The 20,716-nt window shown below is 52.4% G+C and overlaps 1 long non-coding RNA gene across 1 annotated transcript in view; it reads left to right on the top strand.

The window, feature by feature from the left end:
* Positions 1-12,809, top strand: part of LOC139235288 (uncharacterized) — a 68,519-nt gene extending 55,710 nt beyond the window's left edge. The window contains exons 3-4 of the long non-coding RNA XR_011588448.1: positions 7,732-7,782; positions 12,764-12,809. This is a non-coding gene — a long non-coding RNA (uncharacterized lncRNA). The remainder of the gene's footprint in view (positions 1-7,731; positions 7,783-12,763) is intronic.
* The last annotated feature ends 7,907 nt before the right edge of the window (positions 12,810-20,716 follow it).

Raw genomic sequence — 20,716 nt, forward strand, 5'->3', positions numbered from 1 at the left:
CTGTCCAAGTCACCCTGCAGCCTCTTAGCATCCTCCTCACAGCTCACACCGCCACCCAGCTTAATGCCATCTGCAAACTTGGAGATATTACATTCAATTTCTTCGTCTAAATCGTTAATGTATATTGTAAGGAGCTGGGGTCCCAGCACTGAGCCCTGCGGCACCCCACTAGTCACTGCCTGCCATTCTGAAAAGGACCCGTTTATCCCGACTCTCTGCTTCCTGTCTGCCAACCAGTTCTCTATCCACGTCAGTACATTACCCCCAATACCATGTGCTTTAATTTTGCACACCAATCTCTTGTGTGGGACCTTGTCAAAAGCCTTTTGAAAGTCCAAATACACCACATCCACTGGTTCTCCCTTGTCCACTCTACTAGTTACATCCTCAAAAAATTCCAGAAGATTTGTCAAGCATGATTTCCCTTTCATAAATCCATGCTGACTTGGACCGATCCTGTCACTGCTTTGCAAATGCGCTGCTATTTCATCTTTAATAATTGATTCCAACATTTTCCCCACTACTGATGTCAGACTAACCGGTCTATAATTACCCCTTTTCTCTCTCCCTTCTTTTTAAAAAGTGCTGTTACATTAGCTACCCTCCAGTCCATAGGAACTGATCCAGAGTCGATAGACTGTTGGAAAATGATCACCAATGCATCCACTATTTCTAGGGCCACTTCCTTAAGTACTCTGGGATGCAGACTATCAGGCCCCGGGGATTTATCGGCCTTCAATCCCATCAATTTCCCGAACACAATTTCCCGCCTAATAAGGATATCCTTCAGTTCCTCCTTCTTGCCGTTACTCCTAGTGTCGGGCAGGCCCAAAGACAGCTGGTGTGTCTGTGACCTCCCTGTCCTTTTCGTTTGCACAGTGTCTCTGCTGCTCCCTGGGAAGCGGTCTGAGCGAGTGAGCATTGCGTCCAAGCGACGGTGGGGCTGCCTGCTCTTGTCTCGCAGCTCGCAGGGGACTGCTTTCCTCGAGGGCACCATTGTGAGCACTCTCTCGAGTTTGGGACCCTGGCTGGTCCAGGTCATACGCTCGGAGGAGCCGTTGGCGGGTGGACCCTTCGCTCTTGGGCATTGCCGTGGTGGCGAGCGGGTTTGTGGACTGCGCCTGTTCCGCCCGGGTGCTGGGCGACTGCGAGCATCTGGCCCGTGACGGTTCCTGCCATCGGGTGCCGGCAATGTTAAACCGGTCTGAGGCAGGGTATCGCTACCGGTGCCTCTGCTCCCCGGGGATCGTTCACTCTGCGGCTTGTGGACCTCTGTCAGCTACGGGGACACTTTATGATCCATCGTTCTGACCCCGGGGACGTAGGCTACAGCACCGTGTACGGCCGTTAGGTGTTCGCCCGCGACATTGGCCGATTGCAATTGGCACCCGACATCGCTCAACAACATTTTGCTCGTTACGGCTGGACGTTTACATTGGGTTGCCAATTTTACGCAGTTCACTCAAAAATGGCGGGTGGCTGGCCTCCTTTAAAATGGCCTTACTGCTTTTGCCGCCGAATCGTCTTCCTTGCGTGGAAGCACGTGCTGTTGCTCCATGAGCCCTGCACCTCGCGGTTTGGACGCCATCTTTTCCCCGTCCATGACGTCGACAGCCGCCATCTTCCTTCCCAGGGAGTCCTGCCGCTGAAACCGGGCAGGTGCGTTCGGGTGGTCTCGGCTGGACTGTCGGCACGCGGTCGTGAGAGGCGGTCTGTGCCTCGCGGGGGTGGGGGGTGGGGGCTGCGCGGATCTGCTCTCCGGTGCCTGGTCCAACCGAAGGTGGGGGGGGCTTGCCCTGCCTCTGAGCACGGGGGGGGGGGGGGATGTCGATCGCTGGAGGGCTGAAGTCTTCCCAGTTCCAATGTACCTTCCCCATCCGCCTTCTTCCAAGCAGCGTTGGCCCATCACCTGAAACAATCCACGATGGGAAAGTGCGCACCGCGCCACCCTGGGACACACTTGCACCCGCACGACCGACAACACTGATATCAGTTCCTTGGTGTCGGTGCCCAGCTTTGCCTGAACCGGGACCAGCTCGGGTCGTTCAGCTTGATGGTGCCATCGCCTCTCGAAGGCTTCCTGGCTCATCGCTGACTGACTCGCTGCCCGTGTCCACTTCCACGAAGACTGGAACGCCATTTGTCTGGACTTCCATTACCACTGCAGGACAGTCTGTGGTGCAGGTATACACTCCGTCCTGGGACTGAGCTGCCTCTCCAGCCATCTCCCCGCCATCTGCTGACTCCTCTTGCACGCGGTGAGTCCCAGCTCTTTTGCACATTTGCTCGCACACACAGTCTCCGAGCCGACACCGGTGAGCCCTGTGATTACCTCCGCCAGGCCAGCGTGGTGCAAGTCGACTTACGGTTGCTTGGCGGACTCTGAGTTAAAGGACTCGGGGGCGGGGAGCGGTGGGGGGGGAGGCCTGTACCCTCTGCCCTGGGCAGATTCACGTGCGTTCGACAGTTCTGCCGGTGAAAGGCGCCACTCTATTCGCAGAACTTGCCGGGTTTGAGTCCTGCGAGCGAGCCATCAGCTGCTCGGAGCTGCAGCGCGAGGGTCAGGAACGCCTGGCTGACGGCCTTGTGCAGAGCGACGGCGGTTTCGGCAGACGGTAGCCTGTGAAGAAGGGCCTCACGACCGATGCCAATTACGGAGACGTCCCGCAACCCGGCGGCGAGGGGGCGCGCCGAATTCACGCGGTCCCGCCAGCCTCCTGAGGTCGGCAGCGTGCTTCGCGCTTTGCTGGCCCTCGGGCCGGCGGTGTCCACAAAATCGATGCCTGGCCGTGGGGGTGCTCTCCTTCGGTTTGAGTTTGCTCCCCAAAGGAGCACGTTCAGCTCCTCGTATGACCCGGCCGTTGTTTCCTCCGGTGCACAGCAAGTCCCTGACGAGGCCGTAGACCGCGGGGCCCACGACCGGTCAACAGGATAGCTCGGCGCTCATCTGCCAGTGTGGCCGGAGCACCGCATACCGGGTCCTTTGCTACGAAATATTGGTCAAGCCGCTCCTTAAAGGCTTCCCAATCTTCACCCTCTGAGAACTTTTCTAATGCACCCACGTTAGTCATTTTTGCGTGAAAGTTCATAAACTCGTCGCCAGTTGTTATGTCTTTAATATTCTTATGAATGACCCCCACGAGGTCTAGTGTTGTACTTGAGCTGATTTTGACCTTAGTCCCATTTTATGTAACTCCAGAGTGAGGCACAAGCATGGTGGGCAGCCTCTTACACTGGGCCCTGCACACCTATACAGGTGACCCTCAGGTCTCCCACCGCAGTGCCCTCTGGTGGCACACCTTATGTGACTATACAGTTAGTGTACACGGTCCACATACATGGCACCCAGGGCAGGTACAGCACGGGGTTAGATACAGAGTAAAGCTCCCTCTACACTGTCCCATCAATCACTCGCAGGGCAGGTACAGGGGGTTAAATACAGAGTAAAGCTCCCTCTACACTGTCCCATCAATCACTCCCAGGGCAGGTACAGGGGGTTAGATACAGAGTAAAGCTCCCTCTACACTGTCCCATCAAACACTCCCAGGGCAGGTACAGGGGGTTCGATACAGAGTAAAGCTCCCTCTACACTGTCCCATCAAACACTCCCAGGGCAGGTACAGGGGGTTAGATGCAGAGTAAAGCTCCCTCTACACTGTCCCATCAAACACTCCCAGGGCAGGTACAGGGGGTTAGATACAGAGTAAAGCTCCCTCTACACTGTCCCATGTGCTGTAAACTGTGTGAACATCCTGTGTGATTGATGGTGACTCAGTTTTATATTTAACTCTCTCTGCAGTTTATTTTGAGACCGGTTCGATGTTGTCCATGAGGCAAGGTTCTCACAACCCAGCTTCAAGCTGAGAGATTCACCTAGCACAGAGCGAGGCCATTCGGCCCATTGAATCTCTGACCACCCAGTCTAATCCCACTCTGCCCCTCACTCCCCCCCTTTAATATCCCACCTCGTCTAATCCCACTCTCCCCCTCACTCCCCCCTTTAATATCCCACCCAGTCTAATCCCACTCTCCCCTCACTCCCCCCCTTTAATATCCCACCCACTCTAATCCCACTCTCCCCTCACTCCCCCCCTTTAATATCCCACCCACTCTAATCCCACTCCCCCTCACTCCCCCCCTTTAATATCCCACCCAGTCTAATCCCACTCTCCTCTCACTCCCCCCTTTAATATCCCACCCAGTCTAATCCCACTCTCCCCCTCACTCCCCCCCTTTAATATCCCACCCAGTCTAATCCCACTCTCCCCTCACTCCCCCCCTTTAATATCCCACCCAGTCTAATCCCACTCTCCCCTCACTCCCCCCCTTTAATATCCCACCCAGTCTAATCCCACTCTCACCTCACTCCCCCCTTTAATATCCCACCTAGTCTAATCCCACTCTCCCCCTCACTCCCCCCTTTAATATCCCACCCAGTCTAATCCCACTCTCCCCCTCACTTCCCCCCTTTAATATCCCACCCAGTCTAATCCCACTTTCCCCCCTCACTCCCTCCTTTAATATCCCACCCAGTCTAATCCCTCTCTCCCCCCCACTCCCCCCTTTAATATCCCACCCAGACCAATCCCACTCTCCCCCTCACTCCCCCCCTTTAATATCCCAACCAGTCTAATCCCACTCTCCCCTACACCCCCCCCTTTAATATCCCACCAAGTCTAATCCCACTCTCCCCCTCACTCCCCACACCCTTTAATATCCCATCCAGTCTCATCCCACTCTCCCCCTCACTCCCCCCTTTAATATCCCACCCAGTCTAATCCCACTCTCCCCTCACTCCCCCCCTTTAATATCCCACCCAGTCTAATCCCACTCTCCCCTCACTCCCCCCTTTAATATCCCACCCAGTCTAATTCCAAGTCTGGGGGTAACAAAGGCACGGATGAGGGTTTCAGCAGCGGATGAGCTGAGGCAGGGGGCGAGACGGGCGATGTTACGGAGGTGGAAATAGGGGGTCGTGGTGCGAGAGGCCGTGGGTTTGGGAGGTGTTGCCGAAGAAGCCTTGGCGAGTTGCCGCGGTGCATCTTGTAGACGGTGCACACTGCAGCCAGGGGGCGCCGGTGGTGGAGGGAGTGAGCGTTGAAGGTGGTGGAGGGAGTGAGTGTTGGAGGTGGTGTGTAACATGTCGATCGAGCGGCTGCTTTGTCCTGGATGGTGGGCTGGAGGAGGTTACAGAGATAGGGAGGGGTGTAGGGGCTGGAGGGGGTTACAGAGATAGAGAGGGGTGTAGGGGCTTGAGGAGCTTACAGAGATAGGGAGGGGTGTAGAGGCTGGAGGAGGTTACAGAGATAGGGAGGGGTGTAGGGGCTGAAGGAGGTTACAGAGATAGGGAGGGGTGTAGGGGCTGGAGGAGGTTACAGAGATAGGGAGGGGTGTAGGGGCTGGAGGGGGTTACAGAGATAGGGAGGGGTGTAGGGGCTGGAGGGGGTTACAGAGATAGGGAGGGGTGTAGGGGCTGGAGGAGGTTACAGAGATAGGGAGGGGTGTAGGGGCTGGAGGAGGTTACAGAGATAGGGAGGGGTGTAGGGGCTGGAGGAGGTTACAGGGATAGGGAGGGGTGTAGGGGCTGGAGGGGGTTACAGGGATAGGGAGGGGTGTAGGGGCTGGAGGGGGTTACAGAGATAGGGAGGGGTGTAGGGGCTGGAGGGGGTTACAGAGATAGGGAGGGGTGTAGGGGCTGGAGGGGGTTACAGAGATAGGGAGGGGTGTAGGGGCTGGAGGAGGTTACAGAGATAGGGAGGGGTGTAGGGGCTGGAGGAGGTTACAGAGATAGGGAGGGGTGTAGGGGCTGGAGGAGGTTACAGGGATAGGGAGGGGTGTAGGGGCTGGAGGAGGTTACAGAGATAGAGAGGGGTGAAGGGGCTGGAGGAGGTTACAGAGATAGGGAGAGGTGTAGGGGCTGGAGGAGGTTACAGAGATAGGGAGGGGTGTAGGGGCTGGGGGAGGTTACAGAGATAGGGAGGGGAGTAGGGGCTGGAGGAGGTTATAGAGATAGGGAGGGGTGTAGGGGCTGGAGGAGGTTACAGAGATAGGGAGGGGTGTTGGGGCTGGAGGAGGTTACAGAGATAGGGAGGGGTTGTAGAGGCTGGAGGAGGTTACAGAGATAGGGAGGGGTATAGTGGCTGGAGGAGGTTACAGAGATAGGGAGGGGTGTAGAGGCTGGAGGAGGTTACAGAGATAGGGAGGGGTGTAGAGGCTGGAGGAGGTTACAAAGATAGGGAGGGATGTAGGGGCTGGAGGAGGTTACAGAGATAGGGAGGGGTGTAGGGGCTGGAGGAGGTTACAGAGATAGGGAGGGGTGTAGGGGCTGGAGGAGGTTACAGAGACAGGCGAAGGCCGAGGGCTATGGAGGGATTTGAACAGGACGATGGGGGGAATTTTAAAATCGAGGCGTTGCCGGACCGGGAGCCAATGCGGGGCAGCGAGTCCAGGGGGAGGGTGAAGAATGTATGCCACTTGGGGCGCGTTAGGATACGGGAAAGCGGGAGTTTTAGAGGGACCGAAGGTGATTGATGAAACAGCTGAAGATGGTTGGGCCTAGGACCCTGCCCTGAGGAACTCCTGCAGCGATGTCCTGGGGCTGAGATGATTGGCCTCCAACCACCACAAACATCTTCCTTTCGGCCAGCTTTCTGTATCTGGACTGATCCCCTAACCAGGCGAGGGAATACACATTAAATGGTCGGACACTGAGAGGTGTAGAGGAACACAGGGACCTGGGAGGGCAGGTCCACAGCTCCCTGAAGGTAGCAGGCCAGGTGGATAAGGTGGTTAAGAAGGCATACGGAATGCTTGCCTTTATTGGCCGAGACATGGAATACAAGAGCAGGGAGGGTTATGCTTGAACTGTATAAAACACTGGTTAGGCCACAGCTGGAGTACTGCGTGCACAGTTCTGGTCACCACATTACAGGAAGGATGTGATTGCACTGGAGAGGGTACAGAGGAGATTTACCAGGATGTTGCACTGGAGAGAGGACAGAGGAGATTTACCAGGATGTTGCACTGGAGAGGGTACAGAGGAGATTTACCAGGATGTTGCACTGGAGAGGGTGCAGAGGAGATTTACCAGGATGTTGCACTGGAGAGGGTACAGAGGAGATTTACCAGGATGTTGCACTGGAGAGGGTACAGAGGAGATTTACCAGGATGTTGCACTGGAGAGGGTACAGAGGAGATTTACCAGGATGTTGCACTGGAGAGGGTACAGAGGAGATTTACCAGGATGTTGCCGGGACTGGAGAATTTTAGCGATGAGGAAAGATTGGATGGGCTGGGGTTGTTTTCCTTGGAACAGAGGAGGCTGAGGGGAGAGCTGATTGAGGTGTATAAAATGATGAGGGGCCTGGATAGAGTGGATAGGACGGACCTGTTTCCCTGGGCAGAGGGGTCAACAACCAGGGGGCAGAGATTGAAAGTAATTGGGGGGGAGGTTTCGAGGGGATTTGAGGGGAAATGTCTTCACCCAGAGGGTGGTGGGGGTCTGGGGGGGAACTCACGGCCTGAAAGGGGGGTAGAGGCAGAAACCCTCACCACATTTGGATGTGCACCTGAAGTGCTGTAACCCACAGGGCTCCGGACCCAGAGCGGGAAAGTGGGATTAGGCTGGGTAGCTCTTGGTCGGCCGGCACAACACGGACACGATGGGCCGAATGGCCTCCTTCCCTGCTGTAAATGTCTCTGATTCTGTGATTCTTCTCTCCAAATCCTCAGGTCTTGACTGCGTGGAGAATGTGCCTGCTTAGTCTGAGAGTACCGGCTAAGGTAAGCAGACCAACAGACACCCAGGCTTGATCCCGGCCTGTAACTCACTCCCGGATATCTATTAATCGATATATAAACCCCCCCGAACCCCTCGATTAGATTCCAGCCTGTAACTCACTCCCGGGTATCTGTTATTCTATATATAAACCCCCGAACCCCTCGATTAGATTCCAGTCTGTAACTCACTCCCGGGTATCTGTTATTCTATATATAAACCATCCGAACCCCTCGATTAGATTCCAGCCTGTAACTCATTCCCGGGTATCTGTTATTCTATATATAAACCCCCCGAACTCCTCGATTAGATTCCAGCCTGTAACTCACTCCCGGGTATCTGTTATTCTATATATAAACCCCCCGAACCCCTCGATTAGATTCCAGCCTGTAACTCACTCCCGGGTATCTGTTATTCTATATATAAACCCCCCGAACCCCTCGATTAGATTCCAGCCTGTAACTCACTCCCGGGTATCTGTTATTCTATATATAAACCCCCCGAACCCCTCGATTAGATTCCAGTCTGTACCTCACTCCCGGGTATCTGTTATTCTATATATAAACCCCCCCGAACCCCTCGAATAGATTCCAGCCTGTAACTCACTCCCGGGTATCCGTTATTCTATATATAAACCCCCTGAACCCCTCGATTAGATTCCAGTCTGTAACTCACTCCCGGGTATCTGTTATTCAATATATAAACCCCACGAACCCTCGATTAGATTCCAGTCTGTAACTCACTCCCGGGTATCTGTTATTCTATATATAAACCCCCTGAACCCCTCGATTAGATTCCAGTCTGTAACTCACTCCCGGGTATCTGTTATTCAATATATAAACTCCCCGAAACACCTCGATTAGATTACAGCCTTTAACTTATTACACTAGCTGAATTGTAATTAATCATGTTAATATTTTACTGCACAAGATAAAAGTTCACGGGGTTGGGGGTAATATATTAGCATGGATAGAGCATTGGCTAACTAACAGAAAACAGAGAGTCGGGATAAATGCGTCATTTTCCGGTTGGCAAACAGTAACTAGTGGGGTGCTGCAGGGATCAGTGCTGGGACCCCAACTATTTACAATCTATATTAATGAATTGGAAGAAGGGACAGAGTGTAACGTCGCCAAGTTTGCTGATGATACAAAGATGGGTGGGAAAGCAATGTGTGAGGAGGACACAAAGAAACATAGAAACACAGAAAATAGGTGCAGGAGTAGGCCATTCGGTCCTTCGAGCCTGCACCACCATTCACTAAGATCATGGCTGATCATTCACCTCAGTACCCCTTTCCTGCTTTCTCTCTATATCTAAGGGCCACATCTAACTCCCTCTTAAATATATCTAACGAACTGGCCTCAACAACTCTCTGTGGTAGAGAATTCCACAGGTTCACCACTCTCTGAGTGAAGAAGTTTCTCCTCATCTCGGTCCTAAATGGCTTACCCCTTATCCTTAGACTGTGACCCCTGGTTCTGGACTTCCCCAACATCGGGAACCTTCTTCCTGCATCTAACCTGTCCAGTCCCGTCAGAATTTTATATGTTTCTATGAGGTCCCCTCTCATCCTTCTAAACTCCAGTGAATACAGGCCCAGTCGATCCAGTCTTTCTTCATATGTCAGTCCTGCCATCCCGGGAATCAGTCTGGTGAACCTTCGCTGCACTCCCTCAATAGCAAGAACATCTTTCCTCAGATTAGGAGACCAAAATTGAACACAATATTCCAGGTGTGGTCTCACCAAGGCCCTGTACAACTGCAGTAAGACCTCCCTGCTCCTATACTCAAATCCCCTAGCTGTGAAGGCCAACATACCATTTGCCTTCTTCACCGCCTGCTGTACCTGCATGCCAACTTTCAATGACTGATGTACCATGACACCCAGGTCTCGTTGCACCTCCCCTTTTCCTAATCTGTCACAATTCAGATAATATTCTGCCTTCCTGTTTTTGCCCCCAAAGTGGATAACCTCACATTTATCCACATTATACTGCATCTGCCATGCATTTGCCCACTCACCTAACCTGTCCAAGTCACCCTGCAGCCTCTTAGCATCCTCCTCACAGCTCACACCGCCACCCAGCTTAGTGTCATCTGCAAACTTGGAGATATTACACTCAATTCCTTCATCTAAATCATTAATGTATATTGTAAATAGCTGGGGTCCCAGCACTGAGCCCTGCGGCACCCCACTAGTCACTGCCTGCCATTCTGAAAAGGACCCGTTTATCCCGACTCTCTGCTTCCTGTCTGCCAACCAGTTCTCTATCCATGTCAGTACATTACCCCCAATACCATGTGCTTTGATTTTGCACACCAATCTCTTGTGCGGGACCCTGTCAAAAGCCTTTTGAAAGTCCAAATACACCACATCCACTGGTTCTCCCTTGTCCACTCTACTAGTTACATCCTCAAAAAATTCTAGAGGATTTGTCAAGCATGATTTCCCTTTCATAAATCCATGCTGACTTGGACCGATCCTGTCACTGCTTTCCAAATGCGCTGCTATTACATCTTTAATAATTGATTCCAACATTTTCCCCACCGCCGATGTCAGACTAACCGGTCTATAATTACCTGTTTTCTCTCTCCCTCCTTTTTAAAAAGTGGTGTTACATTAGCTACTCTCCAGTCCATAGGAACTGATCCAGAGTCGATAAACTGTTGGAAAATGATCACCAATGCATCCACTATTTCTAGGGCCACTTCCTTAAGTACTCTGGGATGCAGACAATCAGGCCCCGGGGATTTATCGGCCTTCAATCCCATCAATTTCCCCAACACAATTTCCCGCCTAATAATAATATCCTTCAGTTCCTCCTTCTTACTAGACCCTCGGTCCCCTAGTACATTCGGAAGGTTATTCGTGTCTTCCTTCGTGAAGACAGAACGGAAGTATTTGTTCAATTGGTCTGCCATTTCTTTGTTCCCCATTATAAATTCACCTGAATCTGACTGCAAGGGATCTACGTTTGTTTTCACTAATCTTTTTCTCTTCACATATCTATAGAAGCTTTTGCAGTCAGTTTTTATGTTCCCAGCAAGCTTCCTCTCATACTCTATTTTCCCCCTCCTAATTAAACCCTTTATCCTCCTCTGTTGAATTCTAAATTTCTCCCAGTCCTCAGGTTTGCTGCTTTTTCTGGCCAATTTATATGCCTCTTCCTTGGATTTAACACTATCCTTAATTTCCCTTGTTAGCCACAGTTGAGCCACCTTCCCCATTTTATTTTTACTCCAGACAGGGATGTACAATTGTTGAAGTTCATCCATGTGATCTTTAAATGTTTGTCATTGCCTATCCACCGTCAACCCTTTAAGTATCACTCGCCAGTCTATTCTAGCCAATTCACGCCTCATACCATCGAAGTTACCTTTCCTTAAGTTCAGGACCCTAGTCTCTGAATTAACTGTGATAATCTCCATCTTAATAAAGAATTCTACCATATTATGGTCACTCTTCCCCAAGGGGCCTCGCACAACAAGATTGCTAATTAGTCCTTTCTCAATACACAACACCCAATCTAGGATGGCCAGCTCTCAAGTTGGTTCCTTGACATATTGGTCAAGAAAACCATCCCTAATACATTCCAGGAAATCCTCCTCCACCGTATTGCTACCAGTTTGGTTAGCCCAATCTATATGTAGATTAAAGTCGCCCATGATAACTGCTGTACCTTTATTGCACACATTCCTTATTTCTTGTTTGATGCTGTCCCCAACCTCACTACTACTGTTTGGTGGTCTGTACACAACTCCCACGAGCGTTTTCTGCCCTTTGGTATTCCGCAGCTCCACCCATACCGATTCCACATCATCCAGGCTAATGTCCCTCCTTACTATTGCGTTAATTTCCTCTTTAACCAGCAACGCCACCCCACCTCCTTTTCCTTTCTGTCTGTCCTTCCTAAATGTTGAATACCCCTGGATGTTGAGTTCCCAGCCTTGGTCACCCTGGAGCCATGTCTCCGTGATGCCAATTACATCGTATCCGTTAATTCATCCACCTTATTCCGAATACTCCTCGCATTGAGGCAGAGAGCCTTCAGGCTTGTCTTTTTAACACACTTTGACCCTTCAGACACAAAGAATCTGAAAAGGGATCTAGACAGGCTAAGTGAGTGGGCAAACATTTGGCAGATGGAGTATAATGTGGGAAAGTGTGAGCTTATCCACCTTGGTAGACAAAATAGGAAAATAAAATTACTTAAATGGAGAGAGATTACAAAGTGCCGCAGTACAGCGGGACCTGGGGGTCCTTGTGCATGAAACACAAAAGGTTAGTATGCAGGTACAGCAAGTGATCAGGAAGGCCACTGGAATCTTGGCCTTTATTGCAAAGGGGATGGAGTATAAAAGCAGGGAAGTCTTGCTCCAGTTATACAGGGTATTGGTGAGGCCACACCTGGAGGACTGCGTGCAGTTTTGGTCTCCGTATTTACGAAAGGATATCCTTGCTTTGGAGGCAGTTCAGAGAAGGTTCACTCGGTTGATTCCGGGGATGAGGGGGTTGACTTATGAGGAAAGGTTGAGGAGGTTGGGCCTCTACTCATTGGAGTTCAGAAGAATGAGAGGTGATCTTATCGAAACGTATAAGATTATGAGGGGGCTCGACAAGGTGGATGCAGAGAGGATGTTCCCACTGATGGGGGAGACTAGAACTAGGGGGCATGGTCTTAGAATAAGGGGCCGCCCATTTAAAACTGAGATGAGGAGGAATTTCTTCTCTCAGAGGGTTGTAAATCTGTGGAATTCTCTGCCTCAGAGAGCTGTGGAGGCTGGGTCATTGAATAAATTTAAGGTGGAGATAGACAGATTTTTGAGCGATAAGGGAGTGAAGGGTTATGGGGAGCGGGCGGGGAAGTGGAGCTGAGTCCATGATCGGATCAGCCATGATCGTATTAAATGGCGGAGCAGGCTCGAGGGGCCGAATGGCCGACTCCTGCTCCTTTTTCTGATGTTCTTATATTGTTATTTCAGATCGAGAGCACCTTCAATTTTCTGGAGATACGAAATCTGACACCCCTTCACCCTGATCAGGTAGGTGGGATCTGTGGGCACTGACAGAGAGTGAGACAGTGAGAGAGAGAGAGAGAGAGACTGAGAGAGAGAGAGAGACAGTGAGAGACAGAGACAGAGAGAGAAAGAGAGAGAAAGAGAGAGACAGAGAGAGAGAGAGAGAGAGAGACAGAGAGAAAAAGAATGTGCATTATACCTACCCTGGGAGTGTTTGATGGGACAGTGTAGAGGGAGCTTTACTCTGTATCTAACCCCCTGTACCTGCCCTGGGGGTGTTTGATGGGACAGTGTCGAGGGAGCTTTACTCTGTATCTAACCCCGTGCTGTACCTGCCCTGGGAGTGTTTGATGGGACAGTGTAGAGGGAGCTTTACTCTGTATCTAACCCGTGCTGTACCTGCCCTGGGAGTGTTTGATGGGACAGTGTAGAGGGAGCTTTACTCTGTATCTAACCCGTGCTGTACCTGCCCTGGGAGTGTTTGATGGGACAGTGTAGAGGGAGCTTTACTCTGTATCTAACCCGTGCTGTACCTGCCCTGGGAGTGTTTGATGGGACAGTGTAGAGGGAGCTTTACTCTGTATCTAACCCCGTGCTGTACTAACCCTGGGAGTGTTTGATGGGACAGTGGTAGGGGGAGCTTTACTCTGTATCTAACCCCCTGTACCTGCCCTGGGAGTGTTTGATGGGACAGTGTAGCGGGAGCTTTACTCTATATCTAACCCTCTGTACCTGCCCCGGGAGTGTTTGATGGGACAGTGTCGAGGGAGCTTTACTCTGTATCTACCCCCGTGCTGTACCTGCCCTGGGAGTGTTTGATGGGACAGTGTAGAGGGAGCTTTACTCTGTATCTAACCCCGTGCTGTACCTGCCCTGGGAGTGTTTGATGGGACAGTGTAGAGGGTGCTTTACTCTGTATCTAACCCCCTGTACCTGCCCTGGCAGTGTTTGATAGGACAGTGTAGAGGGAGCTTTACTCTGTATCTAACCCCCTGTACCTGCCCCGGGATTGTTTGATGGGACAGTGTAGAGGGAGCTTCACTCTGTATCTGACCCCCTGTACCTGCCCCGGGAGTGTTTGATGGGACAGTGTAGAGGGAGCTTTACTCTGTATCTAACCCCCTGTACCTGCCCCGGGAGTGTTTGATGGGACAGTGTCGAGGGAGCTTTACTCTGTATCTAACCCCCTGTACCTGCCCTGGGAGTGTTTGATGGGGACAGTGTAGAGGGAGCTTCACTCTGTATCTAACCCCCTGTACCTGCCCCGGGAGTGTTTGATGGGGACAGTGTCGAGGGAGCTTTACTCTGTATCTAACCCATGCTGTACAGTTCATGATCTTTCCTACGATCAGGTTGTCATGGAGACAGAGAAGGCCACTTACTCCGTGAAGTTCCAAACCCTTGAAGACCTGGATGTGGTGATGGGTCATATCAACTACTCGCTGAGCAAAATCTTCCCAACATCCCCTGCGTGAGTGTCATGTGTGTACTTTTGGGATCACTAGCCACTAGATGGCGTCACTGTTTGGAGGCCATTGGGCTGCACGCACGTGTGTGCAGCCCAGGTATAAAAGGCCAGACATTTTGTATAGTAGTCACTTTGGGTCTTAGTAAAGCAGAGCCAGGGTCATAGCTCTCGGAGTTGAACAGTGCTCAGTCTGACAGTTATTGCATACACAACATTTGGCGACAAGGCAACAAGAACCTTTGCATGCACAGATGAGCACGATTGGATTGTCGGAGCGATTTGTGAAAGGAGAAGATTGGGCAGACTTTAAGAACATAAAAGAATTAGGAGCAGGAGTAGGCCATCTAGCCCCTCGAGCCTGCTCCGCCATTCAACAAGATCATGGCTGATCTGGCCGTGGACTCAGCTCCACTTACCCGCCCGCTCCCCGTAACCCTTAATTTCCTTATTGCTTAAAAATCTATGATGATAGGTCCAAGTCAGCATGGATTTGTGAAAGGGAGATCATGCTTGACAAATCTTCTGGAATTTTTTGAGGATGTTTCCAATAAAGTGGACAAAGGAGAACCAGTTGATGTGGTATATTTGGACTTTCAGAAAGCTTTCGACGAGGTCCCACACAGGAGATTAATGTGCAAAGTTAAAGCACATGGGATTGGGGGTAGTGTGCTGACGTGGATTGAGAACTGGTTGTCAGACAGGAAGCAAAGAGTAGGAGTAAATGGGTACTTTTCGGAATGGCAGGCAGTGACTAGTGGGGTACCGCAGGGTTCTGTGCTGGGGCCCCAGTTGTTTACATTGTACATTAATGATTTAGACGAGGGGATTAAATGTAGTATCTCCAAATTTGCGGATGACACTAAGTTGGGTGGCAGTGTGAGCTGCGAGGAGGATGCTATGAGGCTGCAGAGTGACTTGGATAGGTTAGGTGAGTGGGCAAATGCGTGGCAGATGAAGTATAATGTGGATAAATGTGAGGTTATCCACTTTGGTGGTAAAAACAGAGAGACAGACTATTATCTGAATGGTGACAGATTAGGAAAAGGGAAGGTGCAACGAGACCTGGGTGTCATGGTACATCAGTCATTGAAGGTTGGCATGCAGGTACAGCAGGTGGTTAAGAAAGCAAATGGCATGTTGGCCTTCATAGCGAGGGGATTTGAGTACAGGGGCAGGGAGGTGTTGCTACAGTTGTACAGGGCCTTGGTGAGGCCACACCTGGTGTATTGTGTACAGTTTTGGTCTCCTAACTTGAGGAAGGACATTCTTGCTATTGAGGGAGTGCAGCGAAGATTCACCAGACTGATTCCCGGGATGGCGGGACTGACCTATCAAGAAAGACTGGATCAACTGGGCTTGTATTCACTGGAGTTCAGAAGAGTGAGAGGGGACCTCATAGAAACGTTTAAAATTCTGACGGGTTTGGACAGGTTGGATGCAGGAAGAATGTTCCCAATGTTGGGGAAGTCCAGAACCAGGGATCACAGTCTAAGGATAAGGGGTAAGCCATTTAGGACCGAGATAAGGAGAAACTTCTTCACCCAGAGAGTGGTGAACCTGTGGAATTCTCTACCACAGAAAGTTGTTGAGGCCAATTCACTAAATATATTCAAAAGGGAGTTAGATGAAGTCCTTACTACTCGGGGGATCAAGGGGTATGGCGTGAAAGCAGGAAGTGGGTACTGAAGTTTCATGTTCAGCCATGAACTCATTGAATGGCGGTGCAGGCTAGAAGGGCTGAATGGCCTGCTCCTGCACCTATTTTCTATGTTTCTATGTTTCTATCTGTGACTTGAATAAATTCAATGAGCTAGCCTCAACTGCTTCCTTGGGCAGAGAATTCCACAGATTCACAACCCTCTGGGAGACGAAATTCCTTCTCAACTCGGTTTTAAATTGCCCCCTCGTTCTAGTCTCCCAAGAGAGGGAGAGGGGCTGGGGAGAGAGGGAGAGGGGCTGGGGAGGGGGGAGAGGGGCTGGGGGAAGAGAGAGGGGATGGGGAGAGAGGGAGAGGGGCTTGTGGGGGGGGGGAGAGGGGCTGGGGGAAGAGAGAGGGGATGGGGAGAGAGGGAGAGGGGCTTGTGGGGGGGGGGGGGAGAGAGGGAGAGGGGCTTGGGGGGGGAAGAGAGGGAGAGGGGCTTGGGGGGTAGAGAGAGGGAGAGGGGCTTGGGGGGGAGGGGTGGGGAGAGGGAGAGAGGGAGAGGGGCTTGGGGGGAGGGGTGGGGAAAGAGGGAGAGGGGCTGGGGGGGGCGGAGAGAGAGAGAGGGGTTGGGGGGGGGCGGAGAGAGAGAGAGGGGCTGGGGGGGAGGGGTGGGGAGAGAGGGAGAGGGGCTGGGGAGAGAGGGAGAGGGGCTGGGGATGGGGGAGAGGGGCTGGGGGGAGAGAGAGGGGATGGGGAGAGAGGGAGAGGGGCTTGTGGGGGGGGGGAGAGAGAGGGAGAGGGGCTTGTGGGGGAGGGGGAAGAGAGGGAGAGGGGCTTGTGGGGGGGGAGAGAGGGAGAGGGGCTTGGGGGGAGAGGTGGGGAGAGAGGGAGAGGGGCTTGGGGGGAGGGGTGGGGAGAGAGGGAGAGGGGCTTGGGGGGAGGGGTGGGGAGAGAGGGAGAGGGGCTGGGGGGGGGCGGAGAGAGAGAGAGGGGCTAGGGAGGGGAGGGGGGATGGGATAGGGGGTGTGGGGAGAGGGAGGGAGACGGGCTGTTGGGGGGGGAAGATAAGAACATCGAACATAAGAATTAGGAACAGGAGTAGGCCATCGAGCCCCTCGAGCCTGCTCCGCCATTCAACAAGATCATGGCTGATCTGGCCGTGGACTCAGCTCCACTTACCCGCCCGCTCCCCGTAACCCTTAATTCCCTTATTGGTTTGTGAGCTGTCTGAGTTCGGCGACGCAGATGGGCGGGGGATGGTGTTCCTCACGGTTTGCCATCCGAAAGTTTCGGGTTCACGAAACCTGGGGCAGTTTCCGTAATGGATGTGTTGGCGGGCCTGTATTCGGATTCTGCAATGCAGCCTGGCCTAGATTCGGTGTTGGAAGATTGCGGCAGCAATTGAATTTAATCAACGGCAAAACCTTAATACAGATCAGTGAGTCCGGCCACAGCTGGAGTATTGTGTCCAATTCGGGGCACCGCACTTTCGGGAAGATGTGAAGGCCTTGGAGAGGGTGCAGAGGGGAGGTTGGCCAGAATGGTCCCGGGGGATGTGGGACTTCAGTTACCTGGAGAGACTGGAGAAGCTGGGGTTGTTCTCCTTGGAGCAGAGAAGGTTAAGGAGCAGATAGACCCGCCCTCCTGTATGGCTCAGAGACGTGGACCGTGTACAGCCGACACCTCGAGTCGTTGGAGAAATACCACCAACGCTGCCCCCGCAAGATCCTGCCAATCCCCCTGGGAGGACAGACGCACCAACGTTAGCGTCCTCGACCAGGCCCAACATCCCCAGCATCGAAGCACTGACCACACACTCGACCAGCTCCGCTGGGCAGGGCCACATTGTCCGCATGGCCCCCAGACACGAGACTCCCCAAAGCGAGTGCTCTACTCGGAACTCCTTCACGGCAAGCGAGCCAAAGGTGGGCAGAGGAAACGTTACAAGGGACCACCCTCAAAGCCTCCCTGATAAACATCGAAACATAGAAACATAGAAAATAGGTGCAGGAGTAGGCCATTCGGCCCTTCGAGCCTGCACCACCATTCAATAAGATCATGGCTGATCATTCCCTCAGTACCCCTTTCCTGCTTTCTCTCCATACCCCTTGATCCCGTTAGCCGTAAGGGCCACATCTAACTCCCTCTTGAATATATCCAATGAACTGGCCTCAACAACTCTCTGTGGTAGAAAATTCCACAGGTTAACAACTCTCTGAGTGAAGAAGTTTCTCCTCATCTCGGTCCTAAATGGCTTACCCCTTATCCTTAGACTGTGACCCCTGGTTCTGGACTTCCCCAACATCGGGAACATTCTTCCTGCATCTAACCTGTCCAGTCCCGTCAGAATTTTATATGTTTCTATGAGATCCCCTCTCATATGCTCCACTGGGCAGGGCCACATTGTCCGCATGTCCCCAGACACGAGACTCCCCAAAGCGAGCGCTCTACTCGGAACTCCTTCACAGCAAGCGAGCCCCAGGTGGGCAGAGGAAACGTTACAAGGGACCACCCTCAAAGCCCACCCTGATAAAGTGCAACATCCCCCACCGACACCTGGGAGTCCCTGGGCCCAAAGACCAGTCCCGCCCCTCAGTGGAGGAAGTGCATCCGGGAGGGCGCTGAGCACCTCGAGTCCCGTCGCCGAGAGCGCGCAGAAAGCAAGCGCAGGCAGCGGAAGGAGCGTGCGGCAAACCAGTCCCACCCTCCCCTTCCCTCAACCACTGTCTGTCCCACCTGTGACAGGGACTGTGGCTCCCGTATTGGACTGTTCAGCCACCTAAGGACTCATGTTCGGAGTGGAAGCAAGTCTTCCTCGATTCCGAGGGACAGCCCGTGATGATGATGGTGACAATGCACTAGTGTGCATTTCCTTTCGAGGCGGAGTTTAGTACAGCCTGTAAATCACGTTACCTGTAGCACTGTGCAAATAAGGGTATTACACGGAGCAGGAAAGGACAGGTTTATGTTACATTCCAGGAGACATTTCAATGCCCATCGCCAATCACGTTACAGGATGCACTGTGCAGATGAAAGCAGTCGAGGGAACGGATGAGAATACATTTACATTTCTTTACAAGTCACTAAACAGTGCAGAGACATTCAGTATACCTGGCACAACACGGGCGTGTTTCAGTACATGGTGCTCTGTGTATACAAGCTGGTTTAACAAGCACAGGCCCGAGGTGGGGTCTGATTCCAGCCCCTGCGTTTACCATGGCAGAAGGGCCTTAAACTCTGGCCCTTCCCCACCCTGCCTTTGGGGCGACTGCACGGACCTTTAGTGCGCCAGTCTGCAACACTCGGCCGTGGGCATCTCCTCGCTGTCAGACAATGGTGGTGCCTTCAGCCATTGTGATGGGTGGCGGACCATGTCTGAACGCTAAGTACTTGAGTGTAACTTTGTTACGGTGGGAACAATATCATCATCATAGACAGTCCCTCGGAATCGAGGAAGACTCGCTTCCACTCCCGAAGTGAGTCCTCAGGTGGCTGAACAGTCCAATACGGGAGCCACAGACCCTGTCACAGGTGGGGACAGACATTGGTCGAGGGAAGGGGTGGGTGGGGCCGGTTTGCCGCGCGCTCCTTCCGCTGCCTGCGCTTGGCCTCCTCACGCTCTTTGCGTTGAGACTCGAGGTGCTCAGCGCCCTCCCGGATGCACTTCCTCCACTGAGGGCGGGACTGGTCTTTGGGCCAGGGTCTCCCAGGTGTCAGTGGGGGATGTTGCACTTTATCAGGGAGGCTTTGAGGGTGTGTCCCTTGTAACGTTTCCTCTGGCCCACCTGGGGCTCGCTTGCCCGTGAAGGAATTCCGAGGAGAGCGCTTGCTTTGGGGAGTCTCGTGTCTGGGGGGCCATGTGGACAATGTGGCCCTGCCCAGCGGAGCTGGTCGAGTGTGTGGTCAGTGCTTCGATGCTGGGGATGTTGAGCCTGGTCGAGGACGCTAACGTTGGTGCGTCTGTCCTCCCGGGGGATTTGTAGGATCTTGCGGAGACATCGTTGGTGGTATTTCTCCAGCGACTTGAGGTGTCTACTGTACATGGTCCACGTCTCTGAGCCATACAGGAGGGCGGGTATCACTACAGCCCTGTAGACCATGAGCTCGGTGGTGGATTTGAGGGCCTGGTCTTCAAACACTCTTTTCCCCAGACGGCTGTATGTTAGACGATTCAGAAAGCAGTTAGTCATGACTATCTACATGCAAAGAATAAGAGTTCAAAGACTTTTTAGATATAGAAACTGGAACTGGTGTTTTGTCACACAGACTTTTATGGATTGTACAGACTGCTGTGTCTTAAGATGTTCTGATAATGACTGCATGAGGCAATGTATCGCACGTAAAGTGGCTTTAGTCCATTTAATGTAACTCCAGAGGGTCACACCCTGGTGGCCTGCCTTTTATACTGGGCCTGGCACACCTGTACAGGTAATCTATACGTCTCCCACTGCGGTGCCCTCTGGTGGCACAACATATTGTAACAGTACAAGCAGTCAACATATCTGGATACATGACAGAGACCCTTCTCCCTTATGGACTGTCGAGACACTGGAGTCTCGAAAGGTGTATAACTTCTGGAAGAGTTGCCTTGGCAAGCAGAGAGTTGGCGTGTGAATGTCTGACTGTCTGGATAAAAGACCCAGCCCGGCCTTTACTACAACCGGGCGTGCGGGTAATTTGACGCTTAAAGCAGCGAGGCGGAACAAGCAAGTCAGCCGATAACAACACCGCGTGCAGTTCGGGGTCTCCGTATCTAAGGAAGGACATACTTGCCTTGGAGACAGTACAACGGAGGTTCACCCGACCG

Source organism: Pristiophorus japonicus, chromosome 23 (assembly GCF_044704955.1).
Source record: "Pristiophorus japonicus isolate sPriJap1 chromosome 23, sPriJap1.hap1, whole genome shotgun sequence".
Lineage (NCBI taxonomy): Eukaryota > Metazoa > Chordata > Chondrichthyes > Pristiophoridae > Pristiophorus > Pristiophorus japonicus.